This window comes from Hippoglossus hippoglossus, chromosome 2 (assembly GCF_009819705.1).
Source record: "Hippoglossus hippoglossus isolate fHipHip1 chromosome 2, fHipHip1.pri, whole genome shotgun sequence".
In the NCBI taxonomy this organism is placed as follows: Eukaryota; Metazoa; Chordata; class Actinopteri; order Pleuronectiformes; family Pleuronectidae; genus Hippoglossus; species Hippoglossus hippoglossus.
In genome coordinates, this window is record NC_047152.1 from 6,107,424 (window position 1) to 6,131,392 (window position 23,969).

Consider the following 23,969-nt stretch of genomic DNA (forward strand, 5'->3'; position numbering starts at 1 on the left):
GAGCCGTTGTGTCCAGTCTGCAGGAGCCGTTGTGTCCAGTCTGCAGGAACCAGTGTGTCCAGTCTGCAGGAGCCGTTGTGTCCAGTCTGCAGGAGCCGTTGTGTCCAGTCTGCAGGAACCAGTGTGTCCAGTCTGCAGGAGCCAGTGTGTCCAGTCTGCAGGAGCCAGTGTGTCCAGTCTGCAGGAGCCAGTGTGTCCAGTCTGCAGGAGCCAGTGTGTCCAGTCTGCAAGAACCAGTGTGCCCAAGAATCCCCAACACCGAGCTGCTGGTGAGCCGTCTTCTCTCCATACGGTTTCACATCATGAGCACTTGAAGTAGAGATTTCTATACCTGCAACAAACAAACGATATTTATCACAAAGCAGGTTGTAACATTTGATTTTAGGTATATTTTCCCAACTAGTTTGTTATACTCTCAGGAATCTGATTCTAATAACATGGATTTAAACAAAACCCTCTAGTCTGTTAGTTCAGAGATGGAAAGCAGCAATAGACGTAATCTCAGCTCTGGGAATAATAATCTACAGAGTTAGAAACGAACAGACAGAGAATAAAAAGGTTTGTTAAGTGGAAACGATGAGGCCATTAAATCATTAGGGAAATTATATAGAGTTAGACTTACAAAAGAATGTGCACAAAGACAGAGGATGCTGGGTGAACAAACTTGGTGTACATATAGAGGAACAAACACTTTAGCTTATGGTTTTTAAAATTTGTTTATCCTGGTTATCTTGTGTTAGCTTCACCCACTTTCAGTTACCTATATGTAAGTGAGAGTATATATGTTTGTATGCAGGTATTGTTTGTATATACTAAGTGCACATGCATGCAGAGGTTTATATGGAAGCAAATAAGATTAATCTTTATCCTTTTTCCACTATAATATTCTCACTGGTTGTTTATAAAAGAAAATAATAAGGATAATTGCAGGAAATCTGTGCTAACATCATTTCGCTCTTCCTCTGCCATTTTCACAAGTCTGAAAATGCGTTGTAGGTCGCTCTTCTTCCTCTACATAAAAGAGATGGCGACGGACAAGGGTGAGACGTGTCCAATATTTTTACACTCAATGTTTGGACTATTTTGAGTTTGTCACCTGGGTCTTTATAGTGACTGCATGCTGATGTGAAGGTATTTTTGCCCTCAAAATATTAAGTGTGCTCTTTCTTTTCTGTGTTGATTCAGCATTTGTTCTACTCCTGCTCAAAACTATTTGTTTAGACTCAGATGTGCTGTCGCTGACAAATGTCCTGTGTTTGAGTCCTTTTCCTCGCAGCGTCCAAAACTCTCAGATTTCTGCGCTTGCTCTCAGATGTGTGTGAAACAACCACGTCAAGATTTCCCAACCAACAGACAGGTATGAATATTATATATATATTAGAACACTTCACAATCGGAGCGTGAAATATAGAAATAGCTCTTAAAATTACACACTACACTCGATTAAAGATAGGAAAGAAACTCCATCTGAGTTTGGAGCTAAGTGAATTAAGACTCCGCAATTGTGTTTTCCTGGTGTCTTTTTCCACTAGTTGACTTAAATCCAGGGGGTAATTATTTGTTAGCAACATAGTACATATAATATCACTACTTTGTTTTTCTCAGCACACACGTCTGGACAGAGCAGAAGACCAAAGAGTTGGAGATAAAACACACAGCAATAAGGAAATCTCAAAGCCAACAGGCAGTCAACACTCACACACACACAAACTAGCCCAATAGAATCAAAGGCATTTCTCCTGTGCAGCGGCCGACCCAGTGGGTTTGTTTAAGGCTCTCTGTCACAGCAAGCTGTCAGCTCTACTGGAGCTCAGCAGCACTGACAGAACACACACACACACACACACACACACACACACACACACACACACACACACACACACACACACAGTGCCTATATACAGCATTAAGCTATGACATACTGTATGTCATGTTAAATATTCAGAACTCACATAACTACAGTGAAATGTATTATTTTCCTTGACATTGAAGTCTCTTCTCTCTGTAAAGGAAAAGGTTTCAGTAACTGTAAAATGTAACAGCAGCATAATGAACCTATTTTCCAGGTGTATCTGTATCTAATCGTATGGGGAATAGTTGTGATTACTTTTTTTTAATACATGAAACAAGCTCAATTGTCTTTGTTGACAAATAAGTATTTTCTGAAAGCCTCATGTTCTCTGTTTCTAAAGGTATTAAATAAGTTTAAGAAGTATCTCCTCAGTCTTTTACTGTTTATTGTATATTTACTTACTGCTGTTAGTGTAGAAGAACAGGTTAGATTAACCATTACTAACTGTAGTAACTGCATCAGGGAAATCCAAGTGATTTCCTTCACCTGATCAGAGTTGTATAAAGTGTTGTTTAGCTGGAGTTCAGTGCTCGGCCACTAATAGTGTACGATGTATACATGAAGACTGAGTGCGCACTATAGTGATCGGGGATGGAGTCGCGGTATCAAGGTCCTGCTGTTTCACACGCTCGACCAATCGTGAGTCAGTGTTAGCTGTCAATCATGATGTCTCAGCCTGTTTGTTTTAGCATCAAATAAATATAATAATTAAATCCAAACCTACCCGAAAAATGACTTAACTGCAACCAGCCACCAGGGGGAGATCAGGATAGTTGTCGTGTCGTCTGTCTTTACATTTAATCTGTAATCAAGAATTTGACAATAAGGCAAAGCAAACACTGAGAATGTATTTTTAAAATGTTCTTTAACATTAAAATGCAGGAGCTGCCCCACTAAATCTCTATCGGTACTTTGAGTCTTATAATAGGAACAAAATGTGAATTCCTCAATTAAACCTAATTTAAATATGACTGAGCCAACAGCAGCACTCTGAATTCTCTTTGCTCCACCAGCGCTTGGAGCAGCTTTGACTTCAAGGTTTTGAAATTCACTCTCAGTAATAACTTCCATGAGTATAATAACCATTTGCAGCCATCCAGTTCCAGCCAGCTACACGGAGACTAATGTTGTCTTTCTTCCATCCATTTCCCCCATTTTCAAGTGTCACAGTAAAGTGGCCTGATGTTCCGAACACTGTTAAGCATTTGCACTCATCATTTAATCATCACACCTCGTCATTTGATTGATGCTTAATGAATGACTGGGGCCTCAGTTTACAAGACGATCGCTAACAGAGCTGTGCTAATGGCTTTTCCCTTCGAAGACGCCGAGAGACGGAGGATTCAGCTTTTACGCTGGAGCCTCAACATCATTCATTCTTTAATTTCTCACACAGAAACCTGGAGCATCTTAACAGAACAAACCAAAACCGACAGATTGTTGGCTCTGCTTTTCTTGGAAGGTACCGACATGTTCAAATGTGCTCCATGTGTGAGAAGTGAAAGATTCAGCCGTGAGCTTCGTCATATAAACTCGGCCTCCAGTCTTTTCTAACAGCATCTCTCTCCAACTACGCTCACAATTATTGTTAATTAGTGGCCATGTCACTTGTTCCTAATGGGCAGATAGGAATGATGGTCTGAAACAAGTGGAGACAAGGAGATGTTCCAGAGTGCTGCATACGACACTGTGTATTTTCCCTGTGCTTAACTCCTGCAGGGCCACAGGGAACAGGTAGAACCGTGTATTGTACATTTTAAATCATGACAATCTATTCTTCAGTTTGCAGTAATTCACCACAGCTCAATCACTGCACGGCACTTTAACAGTTTTACGCAGAAAGCTGCAACTGGCATCACCACAGGCCAAGGAAAGAAATTCCAAACAGACAGGTTTAGAATGGACACTGCACGAGCATTTAATAATAATACTAATTACCATGATTACCATAGCAACGACCGAAGCTACAATGCATTTGGCTCAGCCCTCGTGTCTTTCATGTAGACAACGAGCAGTGAGATTTCCTCCTGTCTCAGCAGTTTAAGTTTCTATCACCTCGATCTTTCCTTAACCATTTGGCTAAACCTACTGTATCCAAATATTTACAGTTGTCCATAACCCCAACTCTTTCCTGATCTTAATGATACTCTATTCATTCAGGGTTTCTGCAGCGTTCCTATCTGGTGAGGACTAAACAACAGAGGTGAGGATCAGAAAAGCTTCTACATTTGCTGTTTTAACACTTTCTGTGAGAATAACTGGACTGAAAATGAACCTGAACTTGACAAGTGATGTTTGAGAAATACAGAGCAAGCAGAGATGATTAAAAAAAGACTAATGATGATGTTAATGTAGCAGCAGTAATGAGCATCCTTCTTTGACCTTTAACACTTCCAGCTGAGCTCTTTGTTTGCTCTCATTCTTCCATATGTGCTACAGGCAGGTCAAGCAGTGTTGATGCCACAGCTACAGTTTATTTGTACCTCCCCCCTTCCTCTCTCACACACATACACGCACACACTCACACAAACGCACATTTAATTTAATTAGAGCATGTGCGGCCTCCCCGTCTGCCAGTATTGTCAAGATGCTCAGGAGCAGCCAACACTATCACTGATTGCTTCCAGATATGAAGAAATATGATTAGACCACGTGTATGTGTGTGTGTCTCTAAGAAGTGGGAAGAAATGTGATTGTGGTTTGTTAGTGGCGAGAGCAGAGGTAAGATGAGGGGTTGAAAATGATGTGATGATTGGATCGGGGGATACAAGAGCAGAGGGAAGGATATAAAGTTGGAGGAAGGAGGAGTGAGATGATGCATCCACAGACTCTGGACAAGGTTAGCTTAGCATACATACTGGAGGTAGAGGGAAACAACTAGCCAGGCTCTGTCCAAACTGAAAAAACGTCCATCTCTTCCAGACTTGTGTTCACACTAGAGTCCCCAATATTCTGTCTATTAAACAGCTGTGAACTTGCTAAAAAGATGATTGACTCCTTTCCCATTCCCAGTAGAGGAGTTTGCTGTTGCACGTTGTTTCCAAAATGTAAAAACAATAACTACACTAACGTTATTTGGATACCAACATGCCGGAGTTCAGTGCCGATCATAACGTTGCACAGAAAGGATGCAGTGTCAGCATTTAAACTGCCAAACAAACAAACCAGATGTAACTTTCTCTAAGACACTTCATTAAGGTATTTATGCTAAGCTAGGCTAATAACATCCTGACTCCAACAGTAAACACAGACATGAGATTTATATCAACATTCTCGCTTCCCTAACAATTACGATAATTTGTTTGTTTATTTATCTTATCTGAGGTGAGGTGGAGGACAGGGAGGAGATAAAACACAAGGAGGAAGATCCATAATCCCTCACTATTAGTCTGATTTTCAAATAGACGGGAGGTAAACATGAAAGCTTGGATTCTCTGTGTAATAAGATTAGTGTTATTAAAGGAAGAATGGTAGATGGTGAACGAGAGAGGAAAATACGGCAGAGAAGTGGTAGCGAGGGAGGAACCCTGTAGAGGAGTGGTGAAAAGAAAGGGAGGCAGGGATGGAGTGACCTCGGCAAAAACAGATTAGTCGACCATGAAGAGGATTACCAGCAATGATAGTCCCACTGAGGGGCCAGAGTCGGTCCCAGCCAACACACACACACACACACACACACACACACACACATCAAAGTGATCTGCGTGAGTCCAACCTGTCTGGCCAATGCAAACACACACATAACTGTCAAAATACACAGTGCATGTCATCCAGCACAGTGTTGATTTAACATGTGTTGGTATTTGCACTTTCACTGCACCACATGAATCTAACAGATGTGATTACTCTGTACATTAGGTTTTACATTAGAAATAGAGCTTCAAGTCAAACCACTAAACATGGTGTCAAACTCTGAAGACAAGGCGTATTTCCAAATTCAACACTGCACTTCTTTGGGACTTTAATAAACCACATGCCGAGTGTGAAGCTGACAAGATGAATACTTCTCAAAATATGCCAACCACAGACAGACAGACAGATCCTCAATTCACTTCCAACAAATCCACAGGCAACAGTATAAAAGTGAGTCAGGAGGTTGAGGAAGAATTAAAAAAACCTCCCTTTGCTCTGATCTGGGCGATCAAACGAAAATATAAAGTCCATTAAAAACATGATCAATCACAATCGAGTCTCGCATCATAACCGATTTTATAATTGAATTTTATGTCCGTTTAGTTAAACACTCTGCAGTTATGTAAAATTTGGTTAAAAGACAAACTTCATGTAACTTTTACAATGGGTTTTCTAACACACACACACACACCGATGCCTGTTTTGCACACCAGCACAGAAAACAGCTGACTGTCATTGTGCTGGGCTGACACAGCTGTGTTAGCGACAGTGGTCAAGAATCACTAATCCCACTCACCCCCCCCACCGCCATGACTGATTTTAACTGACGCTTCTGAACCTTCCTCTGTCAGACTACGATCCTGAAACTTTCAAAATCTGAATGATGAAGAGTTTTTATAACTTTCCGACTCGTAAATTACATTTCAGGCGTCCTAAATCGTAACGGAGTTGTGGCTGCCATTATAGTTGCAGCATTTATCTCACGACTTGGCGATACATCATTAGTTGAATTTCCGTTTCACAACTTCACAAGTGTTTAAATACAGTAAAAATACAAGGGGCGAGGAACACAGTCATCGTATTTACGATGTGGTTACGGTACGAAGAACTAGCCAAAGTGTTGAGTAGTAAAACGTAAAGGTACTCTTTGTGCAGCAAATCGCCCTTTTCAAAAATCATTACATGTTATACTAATGGATTCTATTATAATAATGAATGCACAAAATGCAGCACTTTAACAGTGTAGTTAGTAGAGATAGGTAGAGCTAATTGAAGTACTTTAAATGGAGTTGAGTAGTTTAATGTATCTATCCTAATATTTTGGATAGAACTTGTGTGTATTAGCTTCAGATGAAAAACAAGTTGCTCTTTGAGTTTCAGGTGAAGCTGCAACATCACAAAATACAGAAAAGCTTAAATGGTGTGATTTACAGTCTCTGCCCACACAAATCAGGACAGAATCAAAAGGATAAAAGACACAGAACCTTTCCTTCTTCCTGACATTTCTCTCTATCCCACTGAGGGGAAGATTTGATATCAGGACCCCCCTCAGAGGAGGATGGGGGTCCTCTCTCTCTCTCTCCTCCACTCTTCCTAAATGAGGGCTTTTTCCTGTTTTTTCTGCTGTTGGTGGGGGGTGTCGCACTCTGGGAAGAATGAGGACTTCCTGTGGAGGGTTAAGTGTGCGGCTGAGGAGTCTCTCTTTCCACCTCCTTTACAGTTGCTCTCTGGGTCTCTCGCCCATCCTAAATGGGGTCAAGCTCCCAGCCAGGACCTGCTGCTTTCAAAGACCCTAAAGAGCAACTCTCCTCCATCTGGCCTTTCCCCCTTTCCCCCTGTCCCCCCACAACCTTTTCTTCTTCTTTCCCTCCTTATTCCTTTTCACCGCTGTCCCCCACTTCATCTTCCTCTCCTGTGGCTCGCTTTCGTCCTCTCTAACCCGCTCACATCCATCTCTCCATTCATTTATCTAGAAGTGTAGAAAGTCTTTTCTGCTCTTGATTGCTTGATTAAAACTTGAGCAACATAGAACATTGTTCACTTACTTGTTGATCTGCAGGTAAGAATAGATTTAGGTAAAAACTGTAAATCTACATTTGGTCAAATCTTTATAAACATGAGTTAAATATTATTGTTTCAGAAGCATTTCAGAGACTAGGTCTAAAAAATAGTTAGAGATGCTGTTGAAACAACCGTTATTTGTAACTAAATGTTTGAAATGTTTATGTGATCTATAAACTCTTGATTGAAAAACACATGGACGTACAGAATGAAACCTGTGCCTGGAGGTCAAAGATGAACTGTTTGCGTCTTAACCTGATTTTAACCTTGTTTTTACTTTGAGCTATTGTCATATATGTTGTATTGATGGGTGTTTGTCTCCTAATCTGGTTCTAACTTTCGATTTTACTTAATTAAATTATGATGTCCGGTGTACTTGGGTGTTTAGAAAGATACTGTGAAATGGTACATTTTTACTAATATTATTTCTAGAGTTATGCATGGCCTGGCTGTAACAGGTCAGGCACAATAATGAGTCTAGCTATCTTGGGATCTGCTTTTAACCTGTAAATCTCACACTCTGAGTCAAACAGCTTCTAAACTGACATTCACACCATCCTGAGGTGAATCACCACAAAGGTAAGAGCTTCCTGAAGGCAGCTTCTATCTATATTAATCTTCAGTCAAACTAAACCAGACCTTGTTTCTCCTGTTCCAGCTCCTGCTAATAGATCGTCAACAGCCTGACGCCCCAAACGTTTCTTTACCAGCAGATCTGTGAAGAGCCCTGCTGCTACAAGTGGGTGCACCTGCAGTGAAAAGTCAGTCTTCTGTGACATCAACAAAAAGCAAACAGGCTGATCACTTCTTTAGTAAATGCAACACCTAATGTAAAAAAACAAGATTAGCCTCAAATGCTAATGGCACTCAGCTACCTGCCTCTAACCCACAGGCACCTTCACACCCAACTCAGGACCCTCCCTCTTTCAGAAGCAGCAACATACCTTCACTCCGCTCTCCAGACGTCCATCTATCGAAACAGTAGAAGGGCAAGTTCAGATCTTTTTCTCCATATATCCATCCAGGATGAGCCGAGTTCTGACATTTCTACACTTTTTTAAAAATCTTTTGTAAAAATGATGAGCAGGACAAGAAGAAGAAAGAAATGGCTGCTGATCAAATAATCTCCAGTTAATGTTAAACTTGTTCTCATTGTTCCTAGATGCAGATGTTTGTCCATGACATTGCTCTCAGCCTCGCAGTGACACAGATGGTCCCACAGCACCTCCTCTTCCTGCAGAACCTCACATGTCCATCTACAGAAGTCCTGATGGGGACCATCTGAACTCTGTCTCTACCTTTAGCATCTTCTCCCCTTTTTCTGCTTCCTTCCACCCAGACCCGTCTCAACCCTTCCTGCCTTCCTCAAACCTCGTCTGCCTCCACTCCTCAGGCCTGCCCACCTCTCCCTTCCTTCCCCGCTGTTCCTCCCATCACTGACTGTCCTACTCCACCAGCGATGGCCAGCGTGGCTCTCCGCTCCCCTTCCGACCCATACTGGGTTTTATTTAATTTGTCCGTATAATAGACGTGAATGAACCCGGGGTTTAGGGCTACACAGGCAGAAAGCGACAAAGGAGGGAGGGGCAGGCCGCTCAGCAATGTGTGGGAAAAGAGAAACAATAAGTGCCATTAATTTTGATTGGCTTCCCCTTTTTAAAAATTACTTCCAAAGTATGATGTCCCATTGTGGGAGCAGAATAATGCTGAACAATGCAGCAGGGGGCAGGGAGGTAGTCTTATATATCCAGGCTAATATTCAAGGGGCTTTGGCCAATGCCGGCTGGCCCGCACTGGATAACCCTGCAGTGCAGCGACTGGGCCTGGGGTTAGGCTCATAATAGGAGGCATTGGGAGGCCTTTAGTTCCCATTGTGGTGGCTGTGTCAACAGTGAGGCTGCTGGGAGTTGCCTGGCATGTGCAGCGGAGAAAGGGCCTTTATCCCCTTCCTTTTAGAAACGCAGAGAGAGAGATGCACCATCGCTTCCTCTGTCTCTTTCTGTCCCTGTTTACCAGTGAGGGTTTTTATAGATTGTCTACAGGGAACAAAATGTGCCCGAACTGGACCATTAGTTACTGTAATGAATACAAGCTAATACTGTAGCATATAGTATAGTATGGAAAGAGTTTACAGATTATCACCCTGAATCCCTATTGTCCAACCTTTACTAAAGGCAGGATCACTCAATCATAATTGGACCACACACATCATGTGATACAAGCAGGTGATAAAATACAATATCTACAGCTTGTCCCAACATTAAACAGCATAATCATTTACTTGATCTACGTGTGTTGGTGTTAAATGTAAAGTACAGGCTGCATCTGCATTGGTGGCAACAGGTTGGGGTAACAGCTGCTCTAGTACCCCGGCCAAGGAGGTTATGTTTCCTCTGTTTGTTTGTTTCTTATCAAGATTTCAACAGGACGGACTCCCACATAACTTAGTTAAAGGACGTGGAATCTGTCAGGCATGAACCCATTTAATTTTGGTGCGGATCCAATATTCTTTATCTTTAACATTTCTCAGAATAAATTCATGGATCTTGATGAAGAAAAACCCAGGCATGTTTAGTGGACTGATATTTTGTGTGAAATTTGTCTTTATTAGAGGACTGATGGGCCTTGGCGGAGGAATGTGCTCTCTGTGTGGCCTTCTACTTATTTTTTTTACTTTAATAATGCACCTAAAATGTTAGTAATTGTCAGGTTCAACACAGAAATATAATATCTCTGATTTCATTTGACAACTGTTGCTGCTGAAATGACAGAAATGTGTACGAGCTAAACTGTCAGTCCACTCAAATCCCTCTCCCTTCCTGCTACGTTTTAGAGCGACACACACACACGAGCAGCGGTCGGCTTGTCAATATCACTGTCGGCCCATTCATTCATCCAACTCCACCTGGGAAAGAGACGGACACGTGTGTTTGCTCTAGATTCTATTCCCCCAGGCAAACACACACACCACTATTATACTTGTCTCCTGGCGGCGATGAGCCAACCTTGAGAAAGCGAAGCGAAGCTGAACAAATAGACGCATCCAAAAAACACACACGCACAGGCGTACACATGTATGTAAATACACACGCAGAACAGCAGCACCTAAACAAACAGGCCCGGCAATGGTAGCAGCACACGCCAGCTCTCATTACCAGCCAGCACAATAAGCTGATGTCCACACACACACACACACACACACACACACACACACACACACACACACACACACACACACACACACATCAAAGTGATCTGCGTGAGTCCAACCTGTCTGGCCTGGCTCCTCAGTCAATACTCAGCGAGTTTCATTCAGAACACGTTTTTCCAAATAGCCTGTACTTTAACATGAGATATTTTTCATCACAGTATTCTCTAAAGTAATTTATGTGACAATGTCTTTATCTTTAAACATTATACAGGATCTCTGAGATTTAAAATATCCAAATGTGAGCAGAGTGATAAACTGGGGGGGCTGGTGGACAGCTCTGGATGCTGTTTGTTTACTGCAGCCACCACAGCGTCAGCAGTTTCCTGTTGGTGTCTATTGTGTGACTGACACGGATAAAGCACACGAGAGGGAGAGCAACTGGTCAGCATAGAAGGCCAGAGAAAGAAGGAAAAGCCTGGCAGTGTTACTCCATGTGTCAGGAATAAGTCAGAATCCACAACCTAGTATATGACCATCGTATGTGGTCAACACGCCTGCTCTCTCTGCTATAAAGTATTTTAATACAGCAGGATTCTCAGTGAAACCATGACTGAAACTCAGCCCATTAACACTATATGTTAACGAAAATGGCTCCAGATAGAGCAAATACCACTGTCAAGGTCCAGCCCCTTATATTCAATCAAGCTGCACAAAATAACATCAGTTTCTTAAATATGCCTGATTTCTTTCATCAAGATCCATGAATCACTCCAGAGTTAAATTATAAAAATGTTCAAATGAAATCTCGCAATGTCGCAAATTCCTGCATCGGCTCACTGATCCGAATCCGCACCAAAATGTCCGGAGTTCTTCACATCCTGTAACCAGGTTTCATGGGAAAGCTCATCTCTAGTGCTTTCTTCTTGCTAAAGGGATTTGTAAATCTAGTAAACATCATAGAACGTAGTCACTAGAAACACAATCTGATCTGTTTACGATATAGTTTCACCAACTGCCTGTTTATTTTTTCAGGTGTCCAGGGTTTTGACTGCAACTGTTAAACCTTTACATTAACTTCAGAAGAAGAGCGATATATTTTCTACACAGGATGAAGACTGGATTGGCTCCTTCATCACTTTCATTGGAAGAGCAGGAATGATTAAAGTAGTTAACTATTCTATTTTTAAATCCATCTTATTAGTATATAGTTTAATTTCGAATACTCTTTCAATCTCTGCTATAAACATGCACTCAGTGCCCAGTTTATTAGGTACACCTGTGCGTGTATATTCAATCTTAATATAGATAATTATGTTCAGTGTTATTGAGGTTGTAGTTTCCACCTCATTAAGATTAACGAGTAATGAGCAAACAGTTCAATTAATAGGTCTCCAAAAAACTTGTATTAGACTGCATTAGATATTTGAGGTGTACCTAATAAACTGAGTGTTAATGTAGTTGCAGTTTCTTTACTGTTTACTTTTTAAAATGTATATTTAAATACCTTTTCTTTACATTTGACATGTCTTTACTTCTAATCTACTTTCTTACTTTGGGTGCTTTGTTCCACTTTCCCTCTGAGCCCTGGTTTCCTCACAGTGATCATTTAAGTACCTTATTATCTTGTGTACACATGTGCACACTCCCAGCTAATGACAAGCCCTTCAGCTGACCTGCTGACCCTCATCAGAGCAACAAAGAGCCGGATAGCAGCGCTGGGACAATAAGATGGAGAGGTTGCTGAGGGTGACGAGATAAAAGCAGTGACACAACACTGATGGAGGGATCAGGAGCATGACAGGAGGAAGGTGGGGGGGGGGGGGGCTGATGATATGAAACTCGGCTCTACGCCATACAGGATGAAAGTGAAAAAAGGTAATGCCTTAAAAAACAAAAGGTAACGGCCAAGGTGTCAACGGTTCTAATTAGGATACTAGATGTCGCGTTATCACCACCATCTCTGACCAAAACAAAAGCTTGGTCCGCCATGACTCCATCTCCCTTTGTGTTCTCCGCCTTTAAAGTCGATGGGTGTTGGTGAACTCTGCTGAGGCGACCACTGAACATGCACAACCAGAAATACTATTTAATAGTTACCTAGTGTGCAGGAGAACCACAGAAACAATCCAGCTAGCTGTCACACAGGCTGGTTAAATTAATGAGTCCTGTCCATAGACTGTGTGAAGATGGACGACATGACTGCTCCACAAAAGTGAAGCCAAACACATCGCCCCCTGGTGGCTAGCTGCACTACAGGTACAAACTCAAAGATGGTTTCTGTAATTTTAGGTAGTTCTCATCACTGTTCAAGTGCTCTTTCTGGTAAGTTTATATATTGGATATAGTTAGTCTTTTTTTATGATGACAAATAGTCTATTTCTTGCTGCTAACTTTCCCCCTACTCTCCATCCCTCCACATCTCTTCCTCCATGTGCATAGTGAGGTGGACTGGGTGAAGACTGCGGAGCGTCACTGCTCAGTCAGTCGAACTGGACAGATGATCAGGATAAGAGCGAGAAACAGCCCTGTCCATCATTCCGTCTGTCTCTAGCATGACCAACGTACGTTATCATCTCATCACTGTGCTGTCAGCGGTCTATTGCTTCTGCATCCCCCCCACTCACACTCGCACACATCACTATGTAGTAGCACATACTGTCAGGCTGCACTGATAAGACGTCCATTACTGCTTCTTTCAGGCTGTCAGACAACATAAGTGTATTTTTAGGAACACAGTCGCTGCTGTAGCTGCTCGTTGATTCTAAACTGAACTATGAACTTTTTATTACCAACTGTTACTATCTACTACTATTTATAAAAAGTCATATTGCATCGTATTCCATGTTGTGCTCCTCACTCATGAATTACAGATAATTTAGAAAGAGCAGGACCACACTTAAAACCTCCTCCTGTCATAGTTATAAACACTAACCTGCTTGTTTGTCTCTTCTTATTCCCCAAACTCTCCGTCCTCTACGGTCTCTTCGGGTCCTCTGGAGTTCCACTGAGTTCCTGACGCCACACCATCGGTAAGACGTCCCGTCCTGTGAAGCCAGGATTTATTTAGTATCTACAATCGCACCCCAACTGCTTTTCAGCCTTATGTGCAGCAACTAGTATGTTTTTACTGCAGATTATTTTCTTTCCAGAGTCCAAAGTGCAAATTGTCAAATAGTTTCAATCCAAGAATCTTCAAAATTGTTCAAAAAGGTTTTTGCTTAAAAAAATAGATATTTTTCATGTCAAATGACAAACAAATAATTTCTCGAAGGAAAAATATGAATTTCACTGCTAATCAAGTAACACTAATGGCTAACAGTACTGATTATTTTTATTAATGTAATCTTTTGTCAAGCAAAAATACCAAATCTTTGCTGTCTTAGCTTCTCAAACGTAGATATGATGGTTTTCAATGTTGTGTGTGTGTGATGGTAAATAAAAGAAATCTTGAGGTTTTTGACTGGACACGCAACTTTAAAATGTCCCATTGAGCTTTGGTTAATCAATCAATAAATACAGTTTTTGGACAACAATAGAATGAGGTTGAATTAATTTATCCTTTTGTGATATTTCTTGAGTAACCTGAATATAAAATTTCACGTGCTTTGAAAGCTAACTTTTCTGCAAGTTTGTTTGTGAAAGTGCACGGGTTAAACTCAAAATAGATCAAATCTGATCCTGTTAATCAAACGAAACGTGCAGAAATGTCTGTCTCATTCAAACGGCCATAAGAAAAGTCCTTATTGAATGGATGTGTGGTTATTAGCTGCTAATTTAAGGTGCAGCTGGAGGTATTGACACTTCACCTCCTCCGTGCTGCCAGCACACATTCAGCTGCACGGTTTGATTGAAAACTTTTCTTCACTGAGGGGGAAAAAAGTCCTCCTATTGTGAAAGAGTGCAGTGGCACACAGAGAGAAATAATAACTCTGACCTTGCTATTAAACATTATAGATTTCCTTCTGTACAGGATCTGTTGCTCAAGTGTTCTCATTGAAAGCTCCTTAGAGAGACACACTGACACATGCACACACACTCGCTGAGATCAGCCTTGGCCAGGTTCACAAAGATGGATAAAACAGAAGATCCAAGCAATGACCACAGATACAAAAGCTTTTCTATTATTAGTTTGGCTGCATCATAAAATCTGATTAATTTTGATAAAGTAAAGTTACCAGCACAACTTTAGTTTATACCAAACTCTATCCTTTCTGAAAGATATCGGTAAAATGCCGTCGCTGATGTGAAAACTTGCATTGACTGAATACAAATTGGAAAAATATTAGTAATGTGCAAATTAATTGCAGAAAAAGACCTTTGTCTTCTGTGCAAAGGCCTTTAAACCTATGACTCACTGAAGACTAATTTAAAATAAAGCTGGGGATCATGTTATAAGTTTTTGTGAGTTGAGTGGCACAACTGTAATGGTTCATTTTGACTTTATTAAACTGATCTAAAATAAATAGTACAGAGAAATGGAATTCTAACCTTTTTGAAGGAAGGTCTGTGTCTGGAACGAGTCAACTTCCTGTCAGAGGTATTGTGTGAAGTTCATGGTTAGCTGCCATTTTTCATTAGTCCTGGAAAACAGGAATAAAAATAAAGATTATTAACCAATTAAGTTCTTCAGTGTGAACATGAAAACAGAAAATGGAGTAAAAGGTTGACTAGAAAGAAAGATGATCCATAAACATCAGTCAAAGCTGAGATCTGATTCCTGTTACTGACACTCCATCATATTTAGTTTGACTCTGAGTAAAGTTTGATCAGCGACAACGTTTCCCGTCATAACTGAAGATTCCACCTGTGGCATCTGTCGGCCTTGAACAGAGGAAGAATTATTTCTGTCATTCTGCTTTTGTCTGTTCATATCTAAAATTTAAAATAAAGCTTTCACTGACAAAACACTTAGTTACACACATTCACACCTGGACGCTGCAGAGCACCAGTCTGAGCAGCTGACCAGCAAACACTCTTTCAGACAATCATGTTGACAGAAAGCAGGCAGTAAAATAAAAATCTGGTCTAAAATATCTCTGCTGTGGAGGAACTCAGCCCTGTACTGAGATGTTCATATACACATTATTCCTCTTTCACCCTCATATGCAGGCACCCTCTCCTCTTATACCTCTAAATTTGCACTACCTTTTCTTTTCTAGTGCCATTACACACTCACACAAAGGCTCCATTCATAACCTCCCTATCTACTTTGTCTCCTTCTCTGCCGCTGTCTTGCTCCCCCGTCTCCACCTCCATCTGCTCGTCACACCCAAGGTCTTGGGAGAATAATAGCAAATAGCAGATTAGCATTCACCTCCGACCGATGCGATGTGACTCGGTACGCACACGCACACACAGGCTGCTGCAAGGCCACTCGCCCAGACCTCACAGAGTTAATTAAGGTGACGCAATTATTACTGTGGAGCTGTCAAACACACAAACACACATTTTGTTCTTCACTGGTGGTTTTTACAATTCAATGTTAAATGAATCTATAAATTACATAACCATAATGTGTCATATTGTCATAAATATACAGTTCATCTTATCTAATCGGTTATATTTGGAATATAGTGTTTTCCAGTGTGATTCTATATTGAATGTTCAAAAAAGTTCCTAATGCAGGTTTAAGTTGATTTCCAGAGTTGTTACTTTAAAAAGTAGCCATTCATCTGTATACACAGCCTCCAAACTGCCCCAATACAATCATATCACCATCTAACTTTAGACAATTGACCAATTATCAATCACTTCACAGGAAAATAGAACTAAACCAACCAAATAAAATACCAAAGAATATGGACATAAATGTCACATTATTTAAGTTTTAGCGCCGTCGTGAAGGTCGAGGTTTCAAACTCTTAATGGGAAGAGAATGACAAATGTTATTTCGATATATATTGGACTTTTGTTATATTGCTATTGATGAAAATTATATTTACGATAATGATTTTGTTTTATCTCCCAGCCCTACCAGAAGAAACTGTAAACTGATTGGTATCAGTCGTCCGCTTTTGATATAATATGAATTAAATATTAAATATTGACCCGTATCACAGTGGGAATCTGTGCTCTGGTGTCTCCATGATGACCTACAAGCTGTTTCAGAAGGTTTCCCACCTCGACAGGAATAAACTGAGGGACTTTTAAACCTGTTCTGTTACTGAACACCTCCTCCAGCTTGTTAGACCCCCCCACTCTCTGCAACATGTCTTTAATATCTCACAGATGGATTCACTTATTAACCAGAAAAATAAATCGCTATCGGGCAACAGGAAAAAGTGACGGTATTAATCAGCCTACAACCTTTCTGAGTCTCTGTCTCACACACACACGCTCTGGTATGAAATCTCGAGGTGGTGTGTGGGAGCGACAAAGAGGCTGAGAGCAGGCGATGGTTATCAGCCACTGTAGGAAATTAAAGGGATGGTCCAGCGCTAATATGCAGATTGATGATAGAGGCCTCGCTCACTGTCGCTCAAACATGTGCTTTCTCTCTCACACACACATGAATTCAGAAGGCATTACATTAACATACATTTCTCTAAGCCTGACTAGTACTTTCCTAACCCCAACCACGACCCTTATCAAATTACAGTGTAAACAGATTAAGGCCCCCACAAAATGAGCAACACCTGGATCACACACACACACCTAGAATCAAGTACAACATATGACGGCAGTGTGTGTATAACTGTGTAGCAGCGAGTGGATGAGAAGGTTGATTAGACTCTGTGACATGAATACCAAATCAGGTGTGTGTTCTCTGATTTGAATCGAACGTAATCAAACAAGAATTACTCTTAATCTAACAATACTGCTGATATAATTTTACTACTTCTACTACATTTGTGTGAATGTATCCCAACGCCAACAGAGAATACCACATATTCCCTCATGTGCACCACTTCTTCTGGCTAAGCCTCACATTATACACACTCAGTGTGCAGCAGGAAAACACAAACTCAGACAGAAAGAGCTGACAAAAAACTCAGCTGTGCCGTTTGTGATTTAGATGCAACAGTTGTAGTGGCATCGAACAGCGGAAAAAACCTTTTCTGTTTATCTTACAGATATCTAAGGATGGACAACATGACGGCTCCCCACAATTGCCAGGGTGATTGGCAACTGAAGCTGACTCACAATTGGTCAAGTGCGCGTTTGGACTCGATCACTTCTGGGAAGACTCTAGCTCCAAATGCACAAGATGGCAGTGCTCGTATCCGGGATATTTTGGCTTGATTTCTTGGTTCTGGGAGGAGGTGGAGATGTGTAGTCAATTGTTCTGTAAAGTCTATGGTTCATCTGAAAAGTATTTGTTTTTAATGTAGCTTTAATTTAGTTGTTCCCAGTTGGGACCCCCACAAGGGATTATGAGTTAATGACAAGGGTGGGAAATGAAGCAGTAAGTACATTCTGCTCCACAAATTATATATTATTATTTTAAGATTTTGTTTTCTAAACACTAGTTTTGCCTCCCAAGGTGTAATTATTGTAGTCAATCAAATGTTTGAACTGTTCACCATTAACTGACGTGGACATGAAGCATCACAAGTAAAAAGGTACAGTAATGTAACATGCAGGCAAAACAACAAATGACCCTAATCCCAATGATTTATACAGCAAACAGTCGCACAAAGAATAAAATGAAAGCCCTACTTGACACGACTTTCATTTACTATACGAGTCTCCATATGTTCCACAGTTTCCAAAAATGTAGGAAGAGAAGAGAACTCAAAGCAATGACGATAAGATGAAAAGAAAAGAAGTCCGGTCCACGGTGTTGTCACTACTGACTGATATGCTCTCCAGGTTCCCTCTAGTCACACGGCTCACCTCCAAATCAGATGCTCAGAGCTCTTTTGATAACTGCTTTGAGCTGACTGCATGTTATTACAGGTATTACATGAAATTGCCTGTGTTAGGTGAAGGGGATTATTGGTGCTTTTGGGTCAATACTTCCTCTGAGCTGTTTGGCTGCTGGAGCTGAGGAGCGATTAGGCCTTTGTCTGTCAATTCGACTTTATAGAGGCGGTTATCACACACACTTGTGCAGGAACCGCAGTGATTACGGCCTTAGGTGTATCGAGGCCCATTCAGTATGCTGAGATGTGTCAGATCTAGGGTTGCAAGGGCTGTCCAACACACACACACACACACACACACACACACACACACACTCTGAACGGTAGAATGTCTAAATTTGTCGACAGGAGGAAGGGTGACAGTTGTAAAATAGTCAAAATCTCCAGTGAGTCGGGAAATATAGAAATAAATCACACAAGACTCCAACAGGGAACACCGAGTCTAATAAAGGGACCATTTATCACTGAATATTACACTACTATGAATTTTGCTTTTTGTGGACTGAAGTGAGTTTAGATCTTAATTGAAATATACACGTGCTGCCTGTTTGTCAGTAACCTTTCTAATAACTTATCTGTTTGCAGTAACAGAGCCAGTGGGAAAACACCTTCAACCTCAGGTTTATTCTCTTGAAGATCTTATCTTTGCAGCAGGAAGCAGGTGGGCTTACTTTTAAGTAGTTAAGATTATTTATAATTTCATTATCTTTCTCATCTTCCTTGTGATACTTATTTTGTGATTATTATGTTGCTGTATCATTGTAATCTCCCTTTAGATTAATAAGGTACTTGACACATGCAACAGGCTAATGAATTATTTATCAACAGTATCACTGAAATAATTCTGTATAAAAAAAGGTTTAGAATTATGAAAGTGATAATGAAGCGTTGCCATTTTAACACCATCACCACCTTTTTATTTATTAAATTTAGGGTTGATTTTATTAATGTACATTTTAAAACTCTCGTACTAATGCAGCACAAGCTGGAGCAAAGTGATGTTATTAGGGGGCGTATAGTCAGTCTCACAGTAGGAGCTGAGCTGACCGGGTATGGTGATTTCCACTTTACTTTTGTGTGGGTTAATGAGGAAAAACCTGAAAAACCCTGAGCCTAATGGGATTTTGTGATAAGAAATTACCAGTGCTGGGTCCTTCTCTTTTGTCTCTAGCTCAGGAGTTCAATGGCTGAGCCAATAAGAGGGAGCTCAGGGCCTTGGTTACCGTAGAGACGGGAGAACACAGGCCACAGCGTCGCCATGGTAAACAGGGGAGCCATTCAAAGTTCTTTTCACACACTTGCATACACACACATGCGTAGCCTTGTGGCCGGTGCTCATTTTTTCTCACTAAACAATTGTAATTCAAACTGAACAGATTTGTTCAGACTCGTGGAAACCGATGAGGAGGAAGTAACTGTATATCATATCGTGATTTCCTTTAGAGCTTTATAAAATTAATTTATTAGAAGAAATAGAGGAATATGCTTTTTATTCTTTAAAGTACATATGTAGTGTTTTAATCCAAGTAAAGCTCCTTTTCCATTGGTTAAAAAAACCACTAAGAACTGCTAACACCTGGCTAGATAGGTTTGTATCGGCTCCAGCTCTGATCGGCAGTGATGTGAACATGCTAATTTATTTTTCTTTTTTTTGGCAGTCTTGACGCTTATATTGCACCTTTTCTGGCGCGACGTTACATGACAGATTGTGAGTATTGGTGCGTAAATAGCCATGAATGTTGGTGTACTTTTATTAATATATATATTCATATTAATATATATATATATATATATATTGTATAATATTTTTTATTTTCTTCATATCTTGCAACACAACGAGGTGAGAGAGCTTTTTAGTTTCTAGCATGTTTGTGATGTTGAAGTGAAACACCAGGGGGGAAAGAATCCAATAGTGCTAATGGAAAGGGAGGCGATCACCTTTTTTATCAAGTTTAGCTTCGTTTAAATAGCCTGCGTATACCTGCTTATTTTGGTAGAAAAGCAGTAAAGGATACCCCTTTTCGACAAGGGGTTCATGAGTGGTAGCTTCAGGATGTGAAAATATAGCTTTCACCTGTTTTCTTTTTGCTCTGTTAATATTTTACAGTCTGCTTACAAAGCCTGTTAAAGCCCGTTTAAGACCTTGTGTTCCAAACTGTCACAGCTTTGTTTTCCCTCGTACACTTCATTTCACTGCTGTTAGGCTCTGATTTCTGTGCCGGTTTGCAGCCTGCGTTTTTCTTCTTAACTCAGAGGCCACGGAGCTGAGCTGAGTAACACAATGACAACAATGGGAGAGAGCGTACCCGGAGCAAATGGGCGAGAGGAAGAGATAGGGAGGAGGGAAAGAGAGGGAGAAAAATGCTCCTTGGCTCTCCTGCTCCTGCACTGCATCAGCTCTATGGCGAAATGGAAAACAAGCAAATTACAGAGCACTTCCACGAAGACAGTGGCCTTGTCATCTCAACCTGCCAGTAAGGATTTCCTAAATTACCGGTAGTGCAGTGGGAGAGCTGCCCTATAGCTTATCTGCCACTCCAGCAAACAGACAGAGACAGCACTCTCTCTGTGAAGGTTTCACCACGACAGGACATGGAGCCAATTTCAGGTTCTCTTCAAAATAAGCAGAGATAATCCAGCAGGTTCCAACTCTTACAGGATGGAGTCAGATGCTTCTGTCACATGTCCTGAGCTCCTCTGCAACAGTAGTGTCAGAGTGATGGTGGAAAGTAACTGGGTATATGTATTCAAGTGCTGTACCAAGTAAAGTTTGAGCTACACGTACTTGTATAAGTATGCTATACGGTTTTGTCTGTTACTGTAAACTCACCATCAGGCGGCAGAGTGATTTAGTGTGATGGTCAAGTGAGCCACAGAGTGAAGAAAGAGAGGGAGCAGCTAACAAAGCAATGAATGAAAGGTTATTATTTCTGTTTTGCATCTGTCATGCTCACTCAGATTTTTCTGGGCATTTTCCTGATGTGTTTCCACATGTGCAAGAAGGCAGCGCTGTTATCTGGGATATTTTATACATAGTCTTTATACAAAGTCTATGGTTTGCACCATCACAATAATGGTGTAAGTGCACTTAGCATCTTCCAGGGAACACTGTTTTTGTAACTTTTAGCATAAGGAGGAAGCATCATGTTCAACTAAAATCACAAAATTAATGTGAACCGCACTTGTGAATAATGACTAATGTCCTGTCATTACATTATGGCCGATTTGCTTTTACAAGAATCAATTTTACAAAAAGCCTGAATTTATGTGACCGAGCGATTATTATTAAAAATTGAATATTGTCACTGATGCAGCATCTGAGAGAGTGAATGCTAGTAATTTGTCATTGAAGGAAAATGCCGAGACTTGAATGGGCCTTAAAAATGTAATGATCTCGCGCGCGCACACACACACACACACACACAGAGCCTTACAGTAGTGACATTTAAATGGCTCATTTGAAGATAATAGGCCTGCTGACATCAAATGGATCCTTGTTATCATAATAGCAAACAACTAACAAGAAATGAGGCTGCATAAAGACTGGCCCCATATTTGTCTCCTTGAATACAATAACTAAGCAAACAAATATTGTTAACAAACAGCAATCTAAACTGTCTATTCACATGAGCACATTATGCAAATGTTTGCCAATTTATGCTTCACCAATAGCTGAAGGAAATCAGAGTGCATTACAGCCGCCTCTGCACAAATGTTCAATTAATTTCTTTAAGCATGCCTGACAAAACATGGTGTTGGTATTATACAGCCTGAATTTTGTCAACAGGCAAAATCCAGATTTGAAAAGGAGATTTGAGGCTTCATCTTTTGTTTAGAATAACACCCAAATTAAGCATAACGTCATGAATGGGCCCTTACAAATGTTTAATTATCACTTATGGGAACTTCCATTCATATGTTATATTTTCACCTGACGCTGTCGATCAGCGGTTCAGATTTTTTGACCTTATGAGCAGAAGGACATTCAATTTGATGATTGAAAACAAAATCACTCAACATCAAATATCAGCAAGATTAATCATATATAATTCTTCAAATGAGTCCACAATTTAAGGTTTCCCATATACGTTGGGTGTGGTGGTTAATTACTATTTAACTCTACAAGTGTTACTATTAAAGTTGTCCATGTTGACCTCTGCACAAGCTCTAGTCTGGGGGCCACGGGTTCTGCTGGTTTTATGAAGCTGGTGTCAATACAAATATTACTGCGGTGAGTTGTAGTTGTACATTTCCTAAACGATAAGCTGTTGGAATTGATGGAGAACACAACCCTGACTAACTGTGACCTTTTTAAAGCACTGTTACTTCCTGTAGATCACCGGCTGTCTGTCTCACACTGAAGCGAAACCATCTTAATCACCCTCTAGAGGCTGGCTGCAGTATAGGTAATAAATCCCACCTTGTACATGTCAAATACATTTTTCTCAATATGGTTTCTGTCATTTTAGATTGTACTTATCACACTGATTTGTTGAAGTGATCATTTCTCCTGTAAGTTTGTTTTTAATCAGTTTTTTTATGCTATGAAAACAGATGAACGTCATAATTGACCGCTGAGACGGACTCACATCTTTGTTGAGTGGGTGTATTGGTGGGATCTTTGCCTCACAGCTCCGTCCCCGATCTCATACTGCAGACTCTGGCTCCAAATGCACAAGATGGTGGTGTTTGTATCCTGGGTATTTTGGCATAGTTTCTGGATAGTGGGAGGAAGTGGAGACACGTCGTCCAACTTTATATACAGTCTATGATTTGACCTAATATGAACATTATTTTATTGGAATTAGTTGGTAGTATTTTGGTGATGTCCGTAATTTGATAAATGTTTCTACAGAGAGAAAGTTAGATGTGTCATGGACTCACCAGTGTCTCCCATCGGGGCCAAGCTCTACATGGAAGTTCCTCTGCAGGAACTGTCCCCAGCCATTGGTTTAGATATGTGGAGGAGACCTGGGTCAAAATCAAAAGACGGACATCAATGCGGTGGACAAAAACAAATTTCACCTGTGAGGATGTCAGAGGAAACAGTCTGGCCTTGTTGGATTCTGCAGTGAGCATTGAAGAAGACAAAGGCCTCAACATCGGAGTGAATAGGAAACGTACACACAAAGACCAATACTTTGACTCGCGTCACCCACAAGGAAGCACTTAAAACCTGTCACCACCCAAACTTGGCTGCAAAAAAACTCCAAAAGAAACAAATCTGACAGAGAAGAGGTCACCAACAAACGGAAAACAACAAACTTGTAGATTTTAAGCCCTGCAGCAAAAACAAGTGTTCACCCTAAGGACCCAGACACAAATGGAGCAATGTGCTTTACGCAGTCCCACGCAAGGATTGCTCAGACCTATACATCGTAAACACAAGGATGGAACAACACAGGAG

General features: G+C 40.8%; 2 long non-coding RNA genes across 3 annotated transcripts in view; one reads left to right on the top strand and one right to left on the bottom strand.

Moving 5' to 3' along the window:
• Nucleotides 1-21,340, top strand: part of LOC117772401 — a 52,120-nt gene extending 30,780 nt beyond the window's left edge. The window contains exons 2-4 of one of the 2 annotated variants that reach the window (XR_004615767.1): nucleotides 19,148-19,223; nucleotides 19,734-19,823; nucleotides 20,816-21,340. This is a non-coding gene — a long non-coding RNA (uncharacterized LOC117772401). The remainder of the gene's footprint in view (nucleotides 1-19,147; nucleotides 19,224-19,733; nucleotides 19,824-20,815) is intronic. The other variant, XR_004615768.1, reaches the window with a different exon arrangement.
• On the bottom strand, nucleotides 214-15,277 carry LOC117772417. The gene is made up of 4 exons (XR_004615770.1): nucleotides 15,186-15,277; nucleotides 13,630-13,741; nucleotides 2,577-2,654; nucleotides 214-331 (listed from the first exon to the last, which is right to left on the bottom strand). It is a non-coding gene; the product is annotated as an uncharacterized LOC117772417 (long non-coding RNA).
• Nucleotides 21,341-23,969: the final 2,629 nt, after the last annotated feature.